The 22,688-nt window shown below is 42.5% G+C and overlaps 3 long non-coding RNA genes across 6 annotated transcripts in view; 1 reads left to right on the top strand and 2 right to left on the bottom strand.

The window, feature by feature from the left end:
• Positions 1-6,491, bottom strand: part of LOC106781777 (uncharacterized) — a 28,461-nt gene extending 21,970 nt beyond the window's left edge. Inside the window, exon 1 of one of the 3 annotated variants that reach the window (XR_011426762.1) lies at positions 6,299-6,491. This is a non-coding gene — a long non-coding RNA (uncharacterized lncRNA). Of the gene's footprint in view, positions 1-6,161 lie in introns of all 3 variants that reach the window. The other 2 variants (XR_011426763.1, XR_002800475.2) reach the window with 2 other exon arrangements.
• LOC138918002 (uncharacterized) lies at positions 5,860-19,472 on the top strand. Of its 2 annotated transcripts, none has more exons than XR_011426761.1 (3): positions 5,860-6,374; positions 18,641-18,874; positions 19,329-19,472. It is a non-coding gene; the product is annotated as an uncharacterized lncRNA (long non-coding RNA). The 2 variants fall into 2 exon arrangements; XR_011426760.1 differs by having other exon boundaries at positions 19,274-19,472.
• Positions 19,473-20,114: 642 nt separating this feature from the next.
• LOC138918004 (uncharacterized) lies at positions 20,115-22,359 on the bottom strand. The gene is made up of 2 exons (XR_011426767.1): positions 21,292-22,359; positions 20,115-20,231 (listed from the first exon to the last, which is right to left on the bottom strand). It is a non-coding gene; the product is annotated as an uncharacterized lncRNA (long non-coding RNA).
• Between the last annotated feature and the right edge of the window lie 329 nt (positions 22,360-22,688).

Raw genomic sequence — 22,688 nt, 5'->3', positions numbered from 1 at the left:
TGTGGATCCCTTTTATTTCTTTTTCTTGCCTGATTGCTCTGGCTAGGACTTCCAACCCTATGTTAAATAAGAGTGGTGACAGTGGGCATCCTTGTCTGGTTTCTGTTCTTAGAGGGATAGCTTTCAGTTTTTCTCCATTGAGAATGATATTTGCTGTGGGTTTGTCATATATGGCCTTTATTATGTTGAGGTATTTTCCTTCTATACTCATTTTATTTAGAGTTTTTATCATAAATGGATGCTGTATCTTGTTAAATGATTTCTCTGCATCTATTGAGATGATCATGTGATTTTTATTCTCCATTTTGTTAATGTGGTGTATCACGTTGATAGATTTGCAGATGTTGAACCATCCCTGCATCCCTGGAATGAAACCCACTTGATCATGAAACATTTCTGTACTCTAATAACGAACTAACAGAAAAAGAACTCAAGAACACAATACCATGCACAATCGCAACAAAAAGAATAAAATACCTCAGGGTGAATTTAACTAAGGAAGTGAAAGACTTATACAACGAAAATTACAAAGCTATTCTTTTCTTCTTTTTTTTTTTTTTTTGAGGAAGATTAGCCCTCAGCTAACTACTGCCAGTCCTCCTCTTTTTGCTGAGGAAGCCTGGCCCTGAGCTAACATCCATGCCCATCTTCCTCTACTTTATATGTGGGACGCCTACCACAGCATGGCTTTTGCCAAGCGGTGCCATGTCCACACCTGGGATCCGAACCAGCGAACCCTGGGCTGCTGAGAAGCAGAATGTGTGAACTTAACTGCTGTGCCACCGGGCCGGCCCTACAAAGCTTTTCTGAAAGAAATGGATGATGACATAAAGAGATGGAAAGAAATCCCATGTACATGGATTGGAAGAACAAACATAGTTAAAATGTCCATTCTACCTAATGCAATCTACAGATTCAACGCCATCCCAATCAGAATCCCAAGGACATTCTTTACAGAAATAGAACAAAGAATCCTAAAATTCATATGGGGCAACAAAAGACCCCGAATTACTAAAGCAATCCTGAGAAAAAAAGAACACAGCTGGAGGCATCACAATCCCTGACTTCAAAACATACTACAAAGCTACAGTAATCAAAACAGCATGGTACTGGTACAAAAACAGGTGCACAGATCAATGGAACAGAATCGAAAGCCCAGAAATAAAACCACACATCTATGGACAGCTAATCTTTGACAAAGGAGCTGAGGGCATACAACGGAGAAAAGAAAGTCTTTTCAACAAATGGTGCTGGGAAAACTGGAAAGCCACATGTAAAAGAATGAAAATTGACCATTCTTTTTCACCATTCACCAAAATAAACTCAAAATGGATCAAAGACCTAAAGCTGAGACCTGAAACCATAAGGCTTCTAGAAGAAAATGTAGGCAGTACACTCTTTGACATCAGTATTAAAAGGATCTTTTCGGACACCATGTCTTCTCAGACAAGGGAAACAACAGAAAGAATAAACAAATGGGACTTCATCAGACTAAAGAGCTTCTTCAAGGCAAAGGAAAACAGGATTGAAACAAAAAAACAACCCACAAACTGGGAAAAAATATTTGCAAGTAATACATCTGACAAAGGCTTAATATCCATAATATATAAAGAACTCACACAACTCAACAACAAAAAATCAAACAAACCGATCAAAAAATGGGCAGGAGACATGAACAGACATTTCTCCAAAGAAGATATACGGATGGCCAATAGGCACATGAAAAGATGTTCATCATCGCTGATCATCAGTGAAATGCAAATCAAAACTACACTAAGATATCACCTTATACCCATTAGAATGACAAAAATAACTAAAACAAATAGTAACAAATGTTGGAGAGGTTGTGGAGAAAAAGGAACCCTCATACGCTGCTGGTGGGAATGCAAACTGGTGCAGCCACTATTGAAAACAGTATGGAGATTCCTCAAAAAATTAAAAATAGAACTACCATACGATCTAGCTATCCCACTACAGGGTATCTATCCAAAGAGCTTGAAGTCAGCAATTCCAAAAGTCCCATGTACCCCAATCTTCATTGCAGCATTATTTACAATAGCCAAGACATGGAAGCAACCTAAGTGCCCATCAACAGATGAATGGTTAAAGAAGATGTGGTATATATATACAATGGAATACTACTCAGCCATAAAAAAGAACAAAATAGTCCCATTTGAAGCAACATGGATGGACCTTGAGAGAATTATGTTAAGTGAAATGAGCCAGACAGAGAAGGACGATCTCTGTATGACTCCATTCATATGAGGAATTTAAACATGTAGACAGAGAGAACAGATTAGTGGCTACTAGGGGAAAGGGGGGGTGGGGGTGGTGGGTACAAAAGGTGAAGGGTTGCACCTACAACATGACTGACAGACAATAACGTACAACTGAAATTTCACAAGATTGTAACCTATCATTAACTCAATTAAAAAAAAAACAACTTATTTTGAGATAAATTTAAACTTACAGAAAAGTTGCAAGAACAGTACAAAGAATCCCCGTATAGCCTTCACTGAGATTTACTGCATTCCTTTTTAAAATTACTTGCATATTATGGACATCTTTTCATGTCCACAGACACCATCATCATCATGGCCAACATTCATTGCTGGCTAGGTGAGCCCTTTACTCACCGTGACTTCTGTTATCCCCACAACCACCACCTGAGATAAATACTATTATTATTCACTTTTTACATATGAATAAATTAGGCCTTAGTTAGGTGCTTCCAGTGTTTTACCTTACAATCCTTAGTTAAAGGTCTTTGATCCCTACCTTTGTGCACCTATTCCTTAGGTTTTTGATGCCATCTCTAAATAAGATTATCCACAAAATCCCCCAAACCCACTGACAGAGCAGAAAGGAAGAACACGATCATCACAGAACTTTGAACCTGGGTCCCATGACTGGGCCACGTCATGGCCCATGATGCACAATGACTAATTATATATTTTAATGACTAATCATAATTTAATGACCTGGTAAATACCCTGACAACATATTTTTATGATTCAGAATTACTTCCTTAGATGTAAATATACAAAATATACTCTACTCTCAATAATCCTATTGGATATTTCTATGTATTAAAATATATATGCACCCCATGTTCATAGCAGTATTATTCACAACAGCCAAAACATGGAAGCAACTCTAGCGCCCATTGACAGATGAATTGGTAAGCAAAATGTAGCATTGGGGCAGAAAAATTTTCCTTCTACCCTTCTAGGGTCTTTGGCTGATCTAATAATTAAGTTGACATAAGACAGATTAACAGGAGAAAAATTTAATTTCATATGTATGGGGGCCCCATAGAAACATGAGACACAAAAGCTGTCAGGCAATTGAGGGTTATATGCTCTCCTGACCTAAGGAGTGGAATAAGGGCCTGGGCCTTCAAGGGGAGAAAGGCAATTCACAGGAAGACAAGAAGAGAACATGTTTGGTAATCGGTAATTGCTCTCTTTCTGGGCCAGGCCCCCTATTTAAACTCTTTCAGGCAGTTAAGGGAGAGGTAAAAGATTTTGTTGAATCTGCTGGGTCTTGATTGCTTTTAGCTCAAAATAATCCACGTGCCAAAGTGGCACATATTTTGCTCCCATTCAGTGGTAGATGCATATGCGTACAATGGAATATTACTCAGCCTTTAAGAGGAAGGAAATTCTAACATTGTGCTAAGAAAAATAAGCCAGTCATAAAAAGATAAATACTATATGACTCCATTTATATAAGATCTCTAGAGTAGTAAAATTCACAGAGACAGAAAGTAGAATGGTGGCTGCCAGGGGCTGGGGGAAGGGCAGAATGGAGAGGTATTACTTAATGGGGACAGAGTTTCATCTTTTTGTATGATGAAAAGACTTCTGGAGATTGGTACACAACAATGTGAACGCACTTAATGCCACTGAACTATACACTTAAAAAAGATTAAGATGGTAGATTTTATGTTATTTATATTTTGCCACAATTAAAATTTGGTTGAGTTCGTGCACTCTGCTTTGGTGGTCCGGGGTTTGCAGGTTCGGATCTTGGGTGTGGACATAGCACCATGCCTCAGGCTACACTGTGGTGGCGTCCCACATAAAATGGAGGAAGACTGGCACAGATGTTAGCCCAGCGACAATCTTCCTCACAAAAATAAAAATAAAAAAATAAATTTTAAACACATGCAGTAGGTACTTCATATTGAATACTAAAGTATGAGGAATGAGCCTCAGAAACAGTGACTGATGCCTCTGAGAGACATTGTACGACGCTCCAAAGAGGTGCCTGTGAGCTGAAACAGTGCAGGTCGCAGTTGGCAAGGGGGCATCTCTGCAAAGGGCCCACAGACCATATCCGCCTGGTGTGGAGGCCTCACCATTTCCCACTGGAGAGAGGAAGCCTAGGGCCCCGAAGCCAGTGGACCTATCATCCCTCCAACTTCTCCTTGCAGGCTTCCTGTGTCAACCGTCACCCTGCGGCTGCTTACTCCTGCCCCCTGACCAGAGTTCTCCTGCCTCTGAGTGCAGCATTAGTTCCTTCACTCCAAGGTGGAAATGACAGAATCAGAGACCGCTTGTTGAATGCATCCTGTAAGCCCTGCACAGAGCGCTTTACAGACATTACTTCTAATCACGATTTTCAGGGTGAGCCTCCGAAAGAGGTTCTGTGATTGTCGGCTTACTCATGAGGAGACTGAAGTCCTTAAAGGTTAAGTACCTTATTCAAAGATATACACTAAGGAGCTAAATTCTTTCCATTATACCCTGTGGCCTCTAAGATGATTAAGAAAAAATAGTAAGATCCCTGTAGAAGCTAGCATATTTTTAAAGCCCCCATGAGGTCTCAGAGGCAAAAATGTACCGAATCTAACAACTCAGGGTTGCCCCCAAACAGTAATTGCTAATATTGATTGAGCACTTAGTACAAGTCAGGAACTTGGGTAAACTCGGAACATTACCATGTTAAATACATCCAACCACCCAGAGTGTAAGTGTAACAGTGCTGGCACACTAGGAAAGGCTCAGCAATGGTCAGTTGCTTCAGGATGGAGGGCTGACATTTCTTTCACACTCAAATATGCGATTCTCAAGATCAACGCCAATTCTGAATCGGCTAACTGCTTTATTTTTTAAGCATCGGAAACAGATTTCTGGATGATTTTAAGGCAGCATTTGGTCCGAACTCTAATTCAATGCTGTCGCTGTTTTCCAGGATACTAACCTTAAAAACATTGGAAGATATACCAGCAACAGAATAAGCCACTGAGAATATGTGTACTTGTAGTTGTAAGGCATTTATTCAGTCATTCAACAAATAGTCTTGAGTGCCTTCTGTTTGCCAGCCAAATCCTCCGTTTCCCCTCTTCCCCTCAAAAAACAAAACCAAACCTACATCCAGCTTTCAAGAGGGCTCAAGTAGTCACCTGGCTCTGGATCCTTTACAGTAAGTACTACAGTATTGACCTCGAAAATTTTATTCTTACAAATGGAATCTCATGAATATTTACTAAATATTCATGGTTCCAGTTGAAAAAGCCCACTTTTTTTTTTAACGTGCTATTCTCCCTTTGTGATGACCTTATAAGAGAACTTTGTGTCTTTAAATCATATTACAAGACTTAATTTTCCTCCCATCCCTGTTCCCAGTCTTTTCATTCCTATTCCTTTGGTGAGACTGGGCAACCACTACCAGTTTCTGTCTTTCTGGAGATACTTTATGCCTATACAAGCTCACATGTATCTGTACCAACGTGGGTCTTTCAAAAAGAAAAAAAAAAAAAAAAAAGGCAAACAATGGCATAGCCACACCCATCTTCCTGCACTTCGCTTTCTTTCACTAAATATAACTCGGAGTTGGAAAAGATAAGTCTCTGTGGACATGAGTCAGTTTGAGGTGTCCAGGAACCTCGGTTCCGCCCACCTCTCTAAACTGTCGGGAAGGAAAATCCCTGAACGCGCTACAACGGGCATCAGACACTCGGAACTGATGCCCTGAAGAGCTCGGGGCGGGGCGCCCTGGAGGCGGCCCCCCCAACGCCGGCACACAGGCCTAGCGCGAACGCTGGGCCGCCCCCCGGGAGCGCAGGCTGGCCGAGGGGCGGGCCAGCCCGCGAGCACGCGCGCTCCCATTTTCCCGTCCGCCGTGGCCCCGCAGTGGGGGCCGCCATCTTGTACCTTTGGCCAGCTACCCCGTCAAGAAAGACACCTGGAGACTCCCTGGCAGCTATCTTTTACGAGAAGCTTGCGCTGCGATCACTGCGCTCAGGTAACCGCGCTTCCCTGAACCACGAAAGCCTCTCAGCGTTCCTTACCACCACAGAGGGAGCAGCCATCTTGTACGGCAGACCCCTCCATTTCCGGGACCGGCCTGCCGACGTAACGACGAAGGTGAGAGCCACCATAGGCGACTCTCGCGCCCTCTGGCGGCGGGGCCGGAGCAGCGACGCCAGCGTCGGCGTGCTGGGGATTCTGCTTCCGGGTCTGCTCGGGCGGGGCCTTGACGTCACCCGGTCCCCGGCTGTGAACGTCGAGCCGCGGCGAGGCGGGGTGGAGTCTGAACCAGCGCTGTGAGCGATAGGGGCGTGGCGGGGCGGGGGGAATGGGAAGCTGGGGATGGGAAGTGCGTTTGTTAAAGGGCTTCTGCGTGGTCTGTTGGTTCCCTGCGTCGCCGGGTGAGGCGCGTATTATTGTTACTGTTTACAGGGGAGAAAACAGGCTCGCCCTCTCGGCCGTGCTGCTTAACCCAGGTAGACATAGCATTAGAGACCCGCTCTCGCCCGTTTCTTTAAACTGGAGTAACAGTATCTATTCTGGGCGATTGTTGCGGGGATTGAGTTTTCAGATTACAGTGCCAGGTTATTAATATTAGTTTATTCTCCATTGATAATAGTAATATAATAACAACAACTATGTGTCAGGCACATGTTATGTGTACTCAACCTACGACTCTATAAGGTAGGGGGTATCAACATTTCCATTTTACAAATGAGGACAGTGAGGAAAACAGAAGTAACTTGTCCAAGGCTACAGGATAGCCAACAGCAACTCCCAGGCAGGTTGGGGTGGGTGGCTCTGATCTCAACCGCTACACATTCTCTCTGGGAACAGGACCCTGTCAGAGTATCTGCTAAAAACGTGGTGGCCCAACAGGGACCAATCACCGGAGTTCTTGCAGCCTTGTTGTAAAGAGCAGTAGGACTTCTAAGGACAGGCTCTTTAGGGAGGGAAGAGAAGAGGATGGGAGGAAGAAGAGAAGGACTGGCCTCAGGAAGTACTAGAGGGAATGGACTGGAGAGGATAGAACACAATTTTTGTCCTGTTTGCACCAGAAGTGAAGAAATGGCTTTTAGCTTGCAGAACAGGAGGTGGGGATGATAGCAATAATAATAATTGCCGTGACACATTGAGCAGTTACCATATGTATCCTTAGAAGGTGCCGTAGGGGAGGACAACAAATCCTCTACCTTTGGGGTCCTTCTGGCGAGACTATGAATTAAGTTCACATGAGACAGAATAACAGGAGGAAATCAAACAAAGCTTTATAACATGGATACATAGAAGACACTCAGGCAAACAGAGCAACTTGCCAAAATGGCGGGAGGCTCTCATTTTAAATATAAATATTGTCAGCTACAAAGGAGGATGTTGAGGGTAGGGGCAGTCAGTCATGGGAGATACCAGAAAAGCACAGTAAATAAGAGTAAGGTTATTAAGCAGATTTAAGTCCTTGCCTCCTGCGTTAAGAGTTTCTAGAGATAAGGTCATCCCCTTTCTTCTTGGTACTGACAAATAAAAATGGCAAGCAATAGGATATATTGGAGTATATGAGGAAGCCATTTGGTATAAACCTAATTCGGCCTGACTTTGTTTTTTCCAAAAGGGCCTGACTGTGGCTATTGAGCACGCATTGTATATCTGCTTAGACATTTCCTATGGCCAGAACAAAGGCCCTTGAGATAAAGGTGCAACTTCTCCCATTAGCATTTCCTTAGGGATAAGCATTTTTCCTTAGGCTAGGAACTGATTGCTGCACTCACCTTTGACCACCCAGCTCACCTGTGACCACTCACCTGGAGACAGCAGACTGCCACCCTGCTGTGTTCACTGAGACAGAAGACCCACCTGCTGTGTCCATCAATCGCTGTGCCGACAGAGCAGTCTCGCGACTATTGTAAAAGGGACATTTCAATCCTATGTGAAACATCCTCTCTGGGGGTATATAACCACTCTGTGCACCCCACTTCTTTGGTGCCCTTTCTTCCTTCGGGAAGAAAGGCCCCGGGTTATAATCCTAAAATGTAAGCTCAGAATAAACTCACCCAAATTTTCATTTATAGATTCGTTATGGATTATTTTCGTCGACAGTACAAAGGGAGATACCTCTACAGATGGAGATTTCCCTTACAAATGTAAATGTCTCTTACAAAGGGTAAATTCTACTTTTCAGAGCTTCTCCCATTTCTGCAGTTTTTAAAAGTAACCAGCCCAGGGCCGCCCGGTGGCGCAGCGGTTAAGTGTGCATGTTCTGCTTCGGCGGCCCCTGGGGTTCACCTGTTTGGATCCTGGCTGCGGACATGGCACCACTTGGCAAGCCATGCTGTGGTAGGCATCCCACATATAGAGGAAGGTGGGCACGGATGTCAGCTCAGGGCCAGTCTTCCTCAGCAAAAAGAGGAGGATTGGGGGCAGATGTTAGTTCAGGGTAATCTTCTTCTTCAAAAAAGTAACTAGCCCAAAATAATCCTCATGCCAAAGAGACACATTTTGAGGTGGCCAATTGTGATCCCCCACAGTATTAATCCAATTCCAGAAATGGAGGCTGAAGTTGAGAAAAGTAGGTCTCTTATTCTTGGCAATCTGTTTACTTAGCTATAAAATTGGGGTAAAAGGGATCCCTGTCCTGGCCCTAGCCAGGTTTTTAGTAAGAGAGAGAGTTTTGGTGGCCTACACCATCATTTGGTGTGGCTTTTGATGGGAAACTGTGTTGGCAAGGCTGGGGAAAACAGGCACTGTGATACCTACTGGTGGGAGTGTATAGTTGTATCATGTCTATTAACTTGGAATAATCCTTTGTATGAATCTTTTGATCAAGCATGTCAAGGCCTAGGAAATTATCTTACAGGTGTGCTCCCCCATGTGCTCAGACATATTACAAAGAGATACAAGCCAGCATTGTTTGAATAGCAAAAGTCTGGAAGCAACCTAATTGTTCATCAGTGGGGGACTGGTTTGGTTTTAAAGATATGATACATCTATGCAGCCCTTAAAAAGAGTAAAGCACTGCTATTATGGAATGAGCTCCAAGATTATCACATATAATTATGATTGTGTTTGGCTGCAAATAACTGAATACCCTTCTATAGTGGCTGAAACAGAACAGGATTAATCTACCTCATGCAATAAGTAGTCCAAGGAGGCCTGTGGGGCACAGTGTGCCATTAGGGATGCAGACTCTTTTACTTTTGTTTTTCAAAAATTTTAAACTTTTTTTTATTGTGAATCATAATATATATAAAAAGTGCATAAAATATAAATGGTCAACTTAATAAACTATTTTCATGTGATTATCTATGTAAACTCCACCTAAGTTAGGAAAGAGAATGTTGCCAGCATCCCAGAGCTCCCCCTTGTGCACCTTTACCATTCACAAGTCCCTTCCACCCTCCAGAGATAACCACTATCCTGACGTTTATGTTTAATACTTCCTTGCCTTTCTTTATAACAGTGGGTCTCAAAGTGTGGTCCCTGGATCAACCATATCAGCATTAACTGGGAACTTATTAGAAATGAAAATTCTCAGGCCCCACCCCAATTCTACTTAATGGGAAACCCTGGAATGGGGCCCAGCCATCTGGTTTTAATAAACGTTCCAGCTGATTCTGATGCATGCTCAAATATGAGAAGCATTGCTTCATAAAAGTGCATCTGTGAACAATACAGTATAGTTTCTCTGGGTGTGTTTGACTTTATATAAATACATAATATTATATCATGTATTCCTTCATATCTGCTTCTCTTACCCAATATTAGTCTTTTGTCTTCATACTGAAACATAGCACATTGAGAAAAGTGCCAAAATCCTAAGTGTGCAGTTTAGTGAATTACCGTAAGTTGAACTCACGTGTGTAACCACCGCTCATCAGGAAAAAGATCATTCCTAGCCGCCTGCAGTCTGCTTGCTTCGTCCCAGTCCTGCTCTCTCTCTCTCTCCTTCCCACAGGCAAACCCTACCTTCTTTTAAAAATACTTGCATATGCCAAGGTTTGAAGCACCAGTTGGGGTGGTGAAAACAGATTTTATTCAGTAACTACTGACAGTAGGGGAAAGAGCTGAGCTCTGTTCCTATTTGTGCTGAGATGACTGGGAGTTTTAGAGGCAGAAAGTAGGGAAGGGGAGAGAGTGGGGCTCACGTGGAAAATTATAAAGTGTAGGGCAGTGTAAAGGTGACTAGGCCAGCTTTGATTGCTAGCTGGCGGTCATCAAAGTCAGGTTTCTCTCTTCTCACAGAGACAGGGCCTGAGAGGCCCTGTCCTTTCTGATGACTGCATCTCAAAGGAATGGCTCTCAGATCCTTGAGAAAGACACTCCTGAGTTTTAGGAGATACATCTCAAAGGGACAGGGGAAAGATTCCTAATTATACGCCCTTTTTAGTCAATGCTCTAAGAAAGGGAAGTCAGGTGTTGGCGAGAATAGTGAGTTCTCCTGGCAGCGTTGAGCCTTCTCAGGCAGGCATTTTAACGGGGGCCCATGGCCTCATGCTGCTAGAAGTCATGCTAGAGTTTGATTGTCTCTTGGCGCTGAGGTTTGGATGGAGTTGTTAGGTGCCTGAAGTTCTGCAGTTCTCAAAAGATAGCCCCTGGAGAAAGTGAAACCAGCCATGAAGAGGACAGTGTAGGCATCATGCTTGAAGATCTTGTGCTGCTTGCAGGCTTGTGCCACGTCACGGTGTACGGCAGGGTCTGCGGCAGGAAGACCACTTGGGTCAGCAGCGAGCCAGCAGCCAGTGGCTGGCCCTCCTGGGCCAGTTGCACACAGCTATGGGGCTGTGGCCCAGCCAGTCAGACATGTTAAAAGTCAACAAATAGGGGGCCAGGCCAGTGGTGCAGCGGTTAAGTTCGCACATTCTGCTTCGGTGCCCCAAGTTCGCTGGTTTGGATCCTGGGTATGGATCTATGCACCACTTGTCAAGCCATGCTGTGGCAGGCATCCCACATATAAAGTAGAGGAAGACGGGCACGGATGTTTGCTCAGGGCCAGTCTTCCTCAATAAAAAAAAGGGAGACTAGGCGGCAGATGTTAGCTCAGGGCTAATCTTCCTCAAAAAAAAAAAGTCAAGAAATAGGACACAGGAATGAAGTAATTTCCCTAAGTGCTGGTGCCTTGATGTCCTTAAAGTTATGAATGACATTCATGCTGGACAACACAACCAAAATAAACAGGAACATCAGGCCTTTGTACTTTTGTCCACATAATATATATACTTATGGCTTTGTGCAGTCATCTTTTAAATCAGAAGAAAAAAGCTACAAACAAAAAGTACATTTATGTTGTCTTTTATATTCACCCACGTAGTTACCTTTATTGGTGCTCTTTATTTTTTCATTTGGAATTGAGTTACTGTCTAGTGTCGTTTCATTTTATCTGAAAGATTCCCTTTCGCTTTCCTTGTAGTGCAGGTCTGCTGGTGACAAATTCTCTCAGTTTTTGTTTACATGGGAAAATCTTAATTTCGCTTTCATTTTTATGTTTTTTATTATAATGTATTACATTAATTGATTTTTGGATGTTAAACCAACCTCATATTCTTGGGAAAAAGCCTACTTGATTCTGGTCTATAATTCTTTTTATATGTTGCTGGATTTGGTTTGCTAACATCTCGGGAGAACATTTGCATGGGTATTCATAGAAGATATTGGTCTATAGTTCTTTCGATGTCTTTGTCTGGTTTTGGTATCAGGGTAATACTGGCCTCATAAAATGAATTGGGAAGTGTTCCTTCCTCTTCTATTTTTGAGAAGAGTTTGTGAAAAATTGGTATTAATTCTTTAATGTTTGGTAGAATTCACCACTGAAGCCATCTACCCCTGGGCTTTGCATTGTTGGTAGTTTTTAAAATGACTAATTCAATAGCTTCACTTATCAGTCTATTCAGATTGTCTATTTCTTTTTTTTTTTTCTTGAGGAAGATTAGCTCTGAGCTAACTACTGCCCATCCTCCTCTTTTTGCTGAGGAAGACTGGACCTGAGCTAACATCCATGCCCATCTTCCTCTACTTTATATGTGGGATGCCTACCACAGCATGGCTTTTGCCAAGCGGTCCCATGTCTGAAACCTGGGATCTGAACCGGCAAACCCCGGGCCACCAAGAAGTGGAACATGCGGACTTAACTGCTGTGTCACCGGGCCAGCCCCCTTTTTTTTTTTTGAGGAAGATTAACCCTGAGCTAACATCTGCTGCCAATCCTCCTCTTTTTGCTGAGGAAGACTGGCCCTGAGCTAACATCCATGCCCATCTTCCTCTACTTTATATGTGGGATGCCTGCCACAGCATGGTGTGCCAAGCAGTGTGTGGGTCCACACCTGGGATCCGAACTGGTGAACCCTGGGCCTCCGAAGCAGAACGTGTGAACTTAACCCCGTGCCACCTGGCCAGCCCCTGTCTATTTCTTCTTGAGTCAGTTTTGGTAGTTTGTGTCTTTCTAGGAATTTATCCATTTCTTCTAGGTCATATATTTTCTTTGTAATCAAAAAAATTTTTTTTTATAATTTTTCAAACCAGAACATTTATTGTGTGACTAATCATCAAAATCCTTAAGATGAACTGGAGGCAGCAACAGCTGTCCTTTTGGGTTTAGGTGGTGTTCTTTCACAGAACCCATGCCTGAATCTACAGTATACAATTTTTAGGTGCCTCATTTGACTGGTCCTGGTGGTATTTCGTCTTTTGGCCACGGCACTCCCGTTACACTTTCTGTTCCTCTTGGCAGGGTAGCCACCTTTGCCACAGGTGGACTTCTGAAGGTGACAGGCCTAGGGCCACAGCAGCGGCACAACACGTGCTTGTCACCGCGACGCTTTCCAACGATGCCGACCCTTCCTCACCTCGCTTCTGTGCCGGCCAAAGAGGAGGTTATATGTTTTCTTAGCATACAAATGGTCACAGTATTCCTTTATAATCCTTTTTATTTCTTTAAGGTCAATAGTAATGTCCCTTCTGTCATTTCTTTTTTTTTTTCCTGCTTTTTCTCCCCAAGTCTGCCCATTTGTATATTTTAGTCGTGGGTCCTTCTAGTTGTGGCATGCAGGACACCACCTGAGTGTGGCCTGACGAGCAGTGCCATGTTTGCACCCAGGATCCAAACCAGCAAAACCCTGGGCCACCAAAACAGAGGGCGCGAACTTAACCAGTTGGTCATGGGGCTGGCCCCCCTTCTTTCATTTCTGATTCCAGTAATTTGTGTCTTCTCTTTTTTTCTTATTCAATCTAGCCATAGATTTTTCAGTTTGGTTGATCTTTTCAAAGAACCAGCTTTCGGTTTAGTTGATTTTCTGGTCTCTATTTCATTCATTTCTGCTCTAATCTTCCTTCCCGCTGCTTGCTTTTTGTTTAGTTTGCTCTTCTTTTAGTAGTATCTTATAGATATTGATTTGATATCTTCTTTCTTAGTATATTTATAGTTATAAATTTCTGTTAAGCACTGATGTGGCTGCATCCCACAAGCACTGATACATTGTGTCTTAATTTTCATTCATCTGAAAGTATTTTCTGATTTCTTAGAAATGGTTGACAAGATTTTCTTTGAGCACTTTGAATGTGTTATCCCACTGCTCTGTGGCCTCCATTGTTTCTGCTGAGACGTCAGCTGTTAATCTTATTGGAGTTCCCTTCTGAGTGATGACCCATTTTTCTCTTGATGCTTTCAAGATTTTCTCTTTGTCTTTGACTTTCAGCATTTTTACTATAATGTGTCTGTTTGTGAACGTCTTTATATTTATCCTACTGGGATTTTGTGGAGCTTCCTGGATGTGTGGGTTATTGTTTTTCAATACATTTCAGAAGTGTTCAGCCATTCTTTCCTGGAATCCTTTTTTTCTGCTCCTTTCTCTCTCTCCTCCCCTTCTGGTAGGCCCATTATACATATGTTGGTGTGCTTTATGGTGTCCTACATTTCTCTGAGCCTCTTTTCATTTATTTTCATTTTTTTATATCTCTGGTTCTTTGGCTTGTATAATTTCTACTGATCTATCACGTTTGCTTATTCTTTCTCCTACCATTTTAGATCTACCATTGAGTCTCTCTAGTGAATTTTTTATTTTGGTTACTGTACTTTTTCACTCCAAGATTTCCTTTTGGTTCTTTTTAATACTTTTTATCTCTTTATTGATTTTCTCCATTTGATGCGAAATTGTCATCATACATTCCTTTACTCTTTATTCATGGTTTCCTTTATTTCTATGAACATGTTAATAATGGCTATTTGTAGTCTTTTTCTGATAACTCCAACATCTGGTCACTCTCACAGGCAGTTTTTTGGGTTTTTTTTTGAGGAAGATTAGCCCTGAGCTAACTACTGCCAATCCTCCTCTTTTTGCCGAGGAAGACTGGCCCTGAGCTAACATCCATGCCCATCTTCCTCTACTTTATACATGGGATGACTACCACAGCATGGCTTTTGCCAAGTGGTGCCATGTCCCCACCTGGGATCCAAACTGGTGAACCTGGGGCTGCCGAGAAGTGGAACGTGCAAACTTAACTGCTGGGCCACTGGGCCAGCCCCGCTCACAGGCAGTTTTGATTGGCTGCTTTTTTGTCTTCTGGTGTATCATTCATACATTGTTCTTTGCATACCTCACAATTTTTGTTGGAAACTGGACATTTTAGATAGTATATTGTCAACTGGGTTCCTGATCCTCTCCCCTGACCCTTCAGGGCTTGTTATTTGTTTACTGACTGGCTAGATTCTTTTAGTGAAGTCTATTTTCCCTCTCACAGTGTTAAAGCCTGTGCTGTTGATCCTCACGGAGGTGCAGCTTTGGGTTTGCTAATGACCTTGGGATGACAGTGGTTTTGGTAGGGACTCTTTTCATCTCTTCCCCTGGCTGCACCGTGCTGTTAAACTCTACTAACTGCAGCTGATTGCTCAATTGTTTTCAACAATGCCCTGGGGCATAAATTGTTTTTCAGACTAACCCAAGCAAATATGGCTCCTTTGAAGGAATAGTTTGTGAAGTCCGTGTCTGGCATTTGTTCCAACCCTAGGAGGGCTCCTCCCAGCTGTCTTATTCCCTGTTCTCTTCTACAAACTGCTAGCCTACAGTTTTGCCTTTTATCACAACCTCCATTGTTCTTGAGAGTGCCCTTAGGCTTGTACTTCTCCATACTCTGATGCAAACAAAGTCATTTCCTTTGGGAAGCCATTAGGAGCTATCTGTTTTACTGCCTGCTACTCCAGCCAGGCAAAGGCTGTGAGCCAAGTCTCCGGAGGCAGGGCTGGGGACAACGGAAACCTTCTCTTTGAGTGACAGTCTCCCTCTAAGAGCTGAGCAATCAATGGGTGAGAGTGGGGAAATAAGCTGAATTCCTCTTGACTTGCCTCTGCTAGAATGGAGCCACTTCCTCACGAGCTGGGGTAAGGGTGACTAGGGCCCCAGTCTTCTCAGTGTACTGTACTCATGATGGATCCTCCATTCCATGAATGGGAGCTGGAGGGCAGAAGGGATCCCCGACACCTCAACTGTACTCACACAGGTCTTAGGCTGAACAACAGGTAGTTTGGTGCAAGATAAGAAATGCTGACCTCCTCATGGAAAGAAAATCTTCTGACTGGGAGCTCAAGGGAGAAGGAGCCCTGTGTTCTTGGCTGCAGCAACCTGGAGTGGAGTCTTTGCCTTGCTGTGCTGGGAGGGTGAGGGAGTAGCAGTCTTGGTTAAAATACCTCTTTACTTTACTTACTGAATTTTCATAGATTTTGTTGAATAGGTGTTTCTTCATTTGTTGTTGCCTTTATAACCATTTCCAGAAGCTTTAAATCGCTGTTTTTTTTTTTTTTAAGATATTCTACTTTTCCTTTTTCTCCCAAAGCCCCCCAGTACATAGCTGTGTATTTTCAGTTGTGGGTCCTTCTAGCTGTGGCATGTGGGACACTACCTCAGCATGGCCTGATGAACAGTGCCATGTCCGTGCCCAGGATGCGAACTGGCGAAACCCTGGCCACTGAAGCAGAGTGCGTGAACTTAACCACTCGGCCACGGGGCCGGCCCCTCATGTTTTTATAGTTTTCATCAGTTTCATTGCAGAGCAGGTCGGTGGGCTTCTCATGCTGTCGTGTTGGAAGTCAATTCTTCATTCATGTCTTTCATTTTTGAAAGATATTTTGTTCATATAGAATTCTTGGTTGACAGTACTTTTCTTTGAGCACTTTGAGGTCATCCCAGTGCTTCTGACCTCCCTGATTCCTGATGATAAATCAGCTGTTAAGTTTATCCAGGATTCCTTGTACATGGTGAATCATTTCTCTCTTGCTGCTTTTAAGATTCTCTTTTTGTATTTGTCTTTTGTCAGTTTGATTATGATGTGCCTAGGTGTGGATCTTTTTGAATTTATCCTACTTGGACATTGTTCTCATACTTTTCTTCTTTAGATGTGGTTTCCTTTAGTTCTTTGAACATATTTAAAATAGCTGATTTAAAGTCTTTATCTAGGCAGTCCAATGTCTAGTTTCCTTAGGTAGTTTCTATTTACTGCTTTTTTCTCCCCTGTATATGGGCCATACTTTCTTGATTCTTTGCGTGTCTCAACTTTTTGTTGAAAACTGGACATTTGAAATAATATAATGGGGCTGGCCCCATGGCTGAGTGGTTAAGTTTGTGAGTTCTGCTTCAGCAGCCCAGGGTTTCATCAGTTCCGATCCTGGTCGCGGTCATGGCACCACTCAAGCCATGCTGAGGCCACAACTAGAAGGACCCACAACTAAAAATACACCACTATGTACCGGGGGGCTTTGGGGAGAAAAAGGAAAAAAAAAAATGAAATAATATAACGTGGCAAATCTAGAGATCAGATCCCTTCTTCCCCAGGGTTTGCTGTTTTTGCTGTTTGTTGTTTTTGTTGCTGTTTGTTTAGTGACTTGCATGAATGAATTCTGTAAAGTCTGTATTCTCTGTCATGTGTGGCCACTGAAGTCTGATCAGTTAGCTTAGCAGTCAGCTAATGATTGAACAGAGATTTCCCTAAATGCCTGAAAACATTAAATCTCCCAACTTTTGCTGCGGGGCTCGGTGTGCACGTTGGGGCACACTTTCAATGGTCATGCAGGTAGTTTGCAACTGCACCTTATTCTTCACTTCTTGTTTCCACAGAGCCTCAAGAGCAGCCAGAGGTGAGAGCTTGGAGCCTTTTCAGCTATTTCCTGGGCATGTGCACAGCCTACACATGTGTTTAAGCTTCTAGATCCCAAGAATATGGGGACATCTCATTCCCAGTTTTACCTTTTGAGTGTTTTTGGTCAGCCTTTTGTTTGCCCCAACTGTTACCACTGCCTCAGGTAGCCATGATGCTTGAAAATCACCATTGATTGTTTTCAACAAATGTCCCTGGGGAAAAGGCTGTTCACCCCATGGGAGCTCTGAGTCAGGTCAAATAAAGACAAGCCTTATGAGTGGGATATTCCAGGCAACTGCTGTCCAGTCAAATAATGACAATTATCTGAGAACTGAGCTTTGGAGGAACTTGACTCTGGTCTTTCCCCCCGGAGACTGCTGGGCTGGTTTCCACCATGATTATGTGTCTGTTGGTTTTGAATGCTACCACAGCACTGGCAAGAGTGGAATCAGACTAAGGCAAGTCAGAATGCCACAAAACTCACCGTTCTTCCTGAGATTCAGTTGTTTTTCTTGAATAAACACTCCCTGGGTTGTTGCAATCTTTTGGTTAATTTTCACAGTTTTAAAAACATTGATTTTGACAATTTCTCCAGTGTTCTCATTGCATCTGTGAAGGAGAGGATTTTCGGAGGTCCTTACTTCGGTGTTCTCGCTGATGTTGTCGTAGCCATATAACATTCACAGAGGTCTTCACCTTTCCTCTCTTGATAGATGACCATATAGGATGTTTTCAATTTTTTGTCATTATAAGCATAACTCTATGAACATTTTTTGTCTGTATTGCCAGGGGCACATGTGCTCACCTTTCTGTGGGGTATGTGTCTGAGCGAGGAACTGCTAGGCCATAGGGTATGCATATCTGTGGTAGACCACGGCAAACTGTTTTCTCAGTGGTGATACCAATTTGTAGCAGGGAATGAGAGTTCCTCTTGATCCACAGACCCACCAAGAGTGGTATTGTGAGACTAAAAGTTTTGCCAATTGGTGAGTGTACAGTGGTGTCTTCTTGTGGTTTTAATATGCATTTTCCTAATTATTAATAACATTGTATACCTTTTCATCCTTATTGGCCATTTGAATAATTCTTCTTTTGGAAGTGCCTGGTCAGATTCTAATGCTTATTTTTCTACTGTGTTGTCCATCTTTTTCTTATTAATTTGTATGTTTGTATATATTTTGGGTATGAGTCTTCTGCCTTTTAAATATGTTCCAATGATCTTCTCCCACTGTGTGAATTTTCACTTAATGGCATCTTTTGTTTTTTTTTAGGAAGATTAGCCCTGAGCTAACATCTGCCATGAATCTTCCTCTTTTCGCTGAGGAGACTGGCCCTGAGCTAACATCCGTGCCCATCTGCCTCTACTTTATATGTGGGACGCCTACCACAGCATGGCTTGCCAAGCAGTGCCATATCCACACCTGGGATCCGGACTGGCAAACCCCGGGCCGCCGAAGCGGAACGTGCAAACTTAACTGCTGCTCCACCGGGCCAGCCCCTTAATGGTATCTTTTAAAAAATCTTTTATTTTTGGGTTTATAGAAGAATTGAAAAAATAGTAGAGAGAGTTCCTATCCAATCTCAGATTGTGAGTCTGCACACTGCTAGTTTGCCTCTCTCAGCCTTCACCCAGCATTCCCTTGTATGAACATCTTACATAATAATAGAATGGGAGTGGGCGTAATTTTTTTAAAAGTCCTTAGTAAATAGTTTTGGCTGTTAGTAAATGGCTTTATGGGCCATAAAGTCTCTGTTACAACTCTGTTACAACTCTGCTTTTGTACTGTGAAAGCAGTCATAAACCGTATGTAAATGAATGGGTGTGACTGTGTTCCAGTGAAATTTCATTTACAAAAACAGGTGATTGGCCTGTAAGCCATAGTTTTCAGATTTCTGCTCTACAGGGAAGGAGCATGCCCTCCTCTTCCCCTTCTTCTCTTCCTACTACCTGGAATGTAGACATTGTGGAGGAAGCAGGAGCAGCCATCTTGGATCATGAGATGGAAGACGTGTTAAGGATGGGAGAACACTCATACTGAAGGAACCTGGGTTCCTGGGTTCCACAGGATTGTTACATGAGAAATAAATATTCTTCTAGTTGAATCCATTGTTGAATTGGAATTTTGTAACAGCAGTTTATACTGCATGCTACTATGTCTAGTTTGAGTTATGTTTCCATCTCTTGCCACCAAAAGAGCTGTGACTAATATAGATAGCAGTAAGAATTTGGGGTCTAAAGAAAGAATTGTTCTGAACATTCTTCTATGGGTAATTGATGGGCTCAGTGTTTGACTTTGTTTCCTATGATATCTGGACAGTTCTGTCTTTCCAAAATAGGGGAATAATAAGGAGGCTTCACGGATCTGCTAACACGCAGAGTGGTATTTCTCAAACTCACTTGACTGAGTGGAAGCACTTTTCTATACCTTTTTACTGAGCACCTACAACACCCCACACACTCTAGGAGTCATCATGGGGAAGGATGAATTAAACCTAGTGTTCCTCTTTCCTATAAAGAAAGGCAGGTACACAGACAACCTACATGGGGACACAGAGGTAAGAGGGATTAATCATTTGCGTGTGTGTGAGATTCATGAATTGTTCTCAGATGATTTTAAATTTACTGACCAGAAGTAAGCAGAGGGAATAGTGAAGGGGTTTGAGGCTTTTAGTTAAAAGGGCAAAAACATCACAATTTCTTGATGTACAGGCCACAAACACAGGTATGCAAGAAATGTAAATATATTTATTTGTATAACACGTCTTTATTTCTATTTCCAGTTCCATTCTCCTCTGGGTGATAGAAAGTTAATCTTGGTCAATTTGAGTTTTTTCTCTCCTTTTCCCAGGTTGCCCTAAGTCCTGGAAGTGGGATGGAGGGCATTGTTTAGTGCCAGGTCCAGGAGTGCTTGGTACAGTAGTCCCCCCTTACCTGAGGGGGATACATTCCAAGACCCCCAGTTGATGCCTGAAATCACAGATAGTACAAACCCAATATATACTATGTTTTTTCCTATACATATATACCTATGATAAAGGTTAATGTATAAATTAGGCCTTGTAAGAGATTAGCAGAAAGAACTAATAACATAGAACAATTTTAACGATATACTGTAATAAATTGTTAGCATCATTACTCTTGTGCTTTGGGGCCATTATTAAGTAAAATAAGGGTCATTTGAACATGACTACTGCTATAGTGATACCGAGACAGTCGATCTGATAACCGAGACTACTACTAAGTGACTAATGGATAGCTGGCTTATACAGTGTGAATACACTGGACAAAGGGATGATTCACATCGTAGGCAGGACAGAGCAGGATGGCATGAGATTTCATCACGCTACTCAGAACAGTGGGCAATTTAAAACTTATGTATTGTTTATTTCTGGAATTTTCCATTTAATATTTTCGGACTGAGGTTGACTGTGGGTAACTGAAACCATGGAAAACATAACTGCAGATCTGCAGGGTACACGTTCTAAGACCCCCAGTGAATGCCTGAAACCGCAGATAGTACTGAACCCTATATATACTATGTTTTTTCCTATACATACATACATACCTATGATAAAGTTCAATTTATAAATTAGGCACAATAAGAGATTAACAGCAATAACTAATACAGTCATGCGCCGCATAATAACATTTCAGTCAATGGCAAGCCACATATACGTCGGTGGTCCCATAAGATTAGTACCATACAGCCTAGGCGTGTAGTAGGCTATACCATCTAGATTTGTGTAAGTACACTCTATGATGTTCATGCAACGATGAAATCGCCTAATGAAGCATTTCTCAGAACATATCCCTGTCGTTAAGTGATGCATGACTGTAATAAAATAGAACAATTATGACAATATACTGTAATAAAATTATGTGAATGTGGTCTGTCAAAATGTCTTATTGTTCTGTACTCACCCTTCTTGTGATGATGTGAGATGATACAACGCCTGCATGATGAGATGAAGTGAGGTGAATGACATAGGCATTGTGACGTGATGTTATGCTACTATTGACCTTCTGATGATACGTCAGAAGGATGATCATCAAGCCACGATGATGTTGACGGCTGGATGTCAGGAGCAGACGATGTTGATGGTTGGGGATCACTGACAGTTGAAGGTTTTTTTGCCGAAAACTTTTGGAAGAACGTTGTAATTGGAAGTTGTTGTCTCTTTCTCTTTAACTCATCAAAGTGTTGCTGCAGAGGTTGTAATCCTTCGGTGATCATACGGGTGACTTTAATCCTGCGTTCTATCCGAGGATCGTATTCCATAATTTTGTCCTTTAATGTCTGTGCAATTTGAAACACTTCGGCAAATTTTGGCAATGTCCACATTGCTGGTTCTGCTTCAGTTTCTTCTTCATCTTTCTCTTCCTCTGTGGACGAGTCAACAATTTCTTTCAATTTCTCATTTGTTAACAATTCTTGATGGCCTTCAATATGTTCTTCTACTTCTTCAAGCATGTCCGGTCATGTCTCCAGCATGTATGCTTTGCACTTTTATGAATGTAGGTTCTATTGGGGATCTTCTTCCAGAAGAGCCCAGTTTCAGAGCAGTTGAAGACTTGCTTTGGGTGGTATCCTTTTTCCTTAATCAACTGCTTCAACTCTGCTGGAAATGTGGCAGCAGCTTCTTCATCGGCAGACACAGCCTCTCCAGTAATTTTTATATTTTTCAGTCCAAACCTATTCCTGAATCTGTGTAACCATCCCTTACTTGCAGTAAATGGCTTGGTGTCACTCTTTTTAGGGGATCCCTTGCTGAAGTCTTTGTATAGGCTCAATGCTTTCTGGCGCAACATGTTGCCATCAATCGGAACACATTTTCTGTTCATATCTTCCACCCACAAATTTAATGCCTTTTCCATCTTAACTAAGCACTTATCACGCACTGTGGCTGTAAATTTTGCAGTTTGAGGTGCAACAGCAAAACTGGCACGAATTTCTTTTTCCTTTTTCACAATTTCACGGATAGAAGATTCATTCTTACCGTAGATTTTAGCAACCTCAGCATACGATTTTTTTCCTTTTCTTATTAAGTCCAGAACTTTCACCTTTTCACTTAAAGGAAGCACTTTACGGCTTCTCTTTGGCATATCCGAATTGCCAGCATCGCTACTCTTGCGTTTTGGGGCCATTCTTAAGTAAAGTGAAGGTTACTTGAACACAAGCACTGCAGTGCCACAATAGTCATCTGATAACCCAGAGGGCTACTAAGTGACTGACAGCAGAGAACATCTACAGCGTGGACAAAGGAATGTTTCAAGGCTAGGGTGGGACAACTGGACGGAGTGAGACTGCACCACGCAAC

The sequence above is a fragment of the Equus caballus genome, chromosome 16 (genome assembly GCF_041296265.1).
Source record: "Equus caballus isolate H_3958 breed thoroughbred chromosome 16, TB-T2T, whole genome shotgun sequence".
In the NCBI taxonomy this organism is placed as follows: domain Eukaryota; kingdom Metazoa; phylum Chordata; class Mammalia; order Perissodactyla; family Equidae; genus Equus; species Equus caballus.
This window is presented reverse-complemented; position numbering and strand designations above follow the sequence as displayed.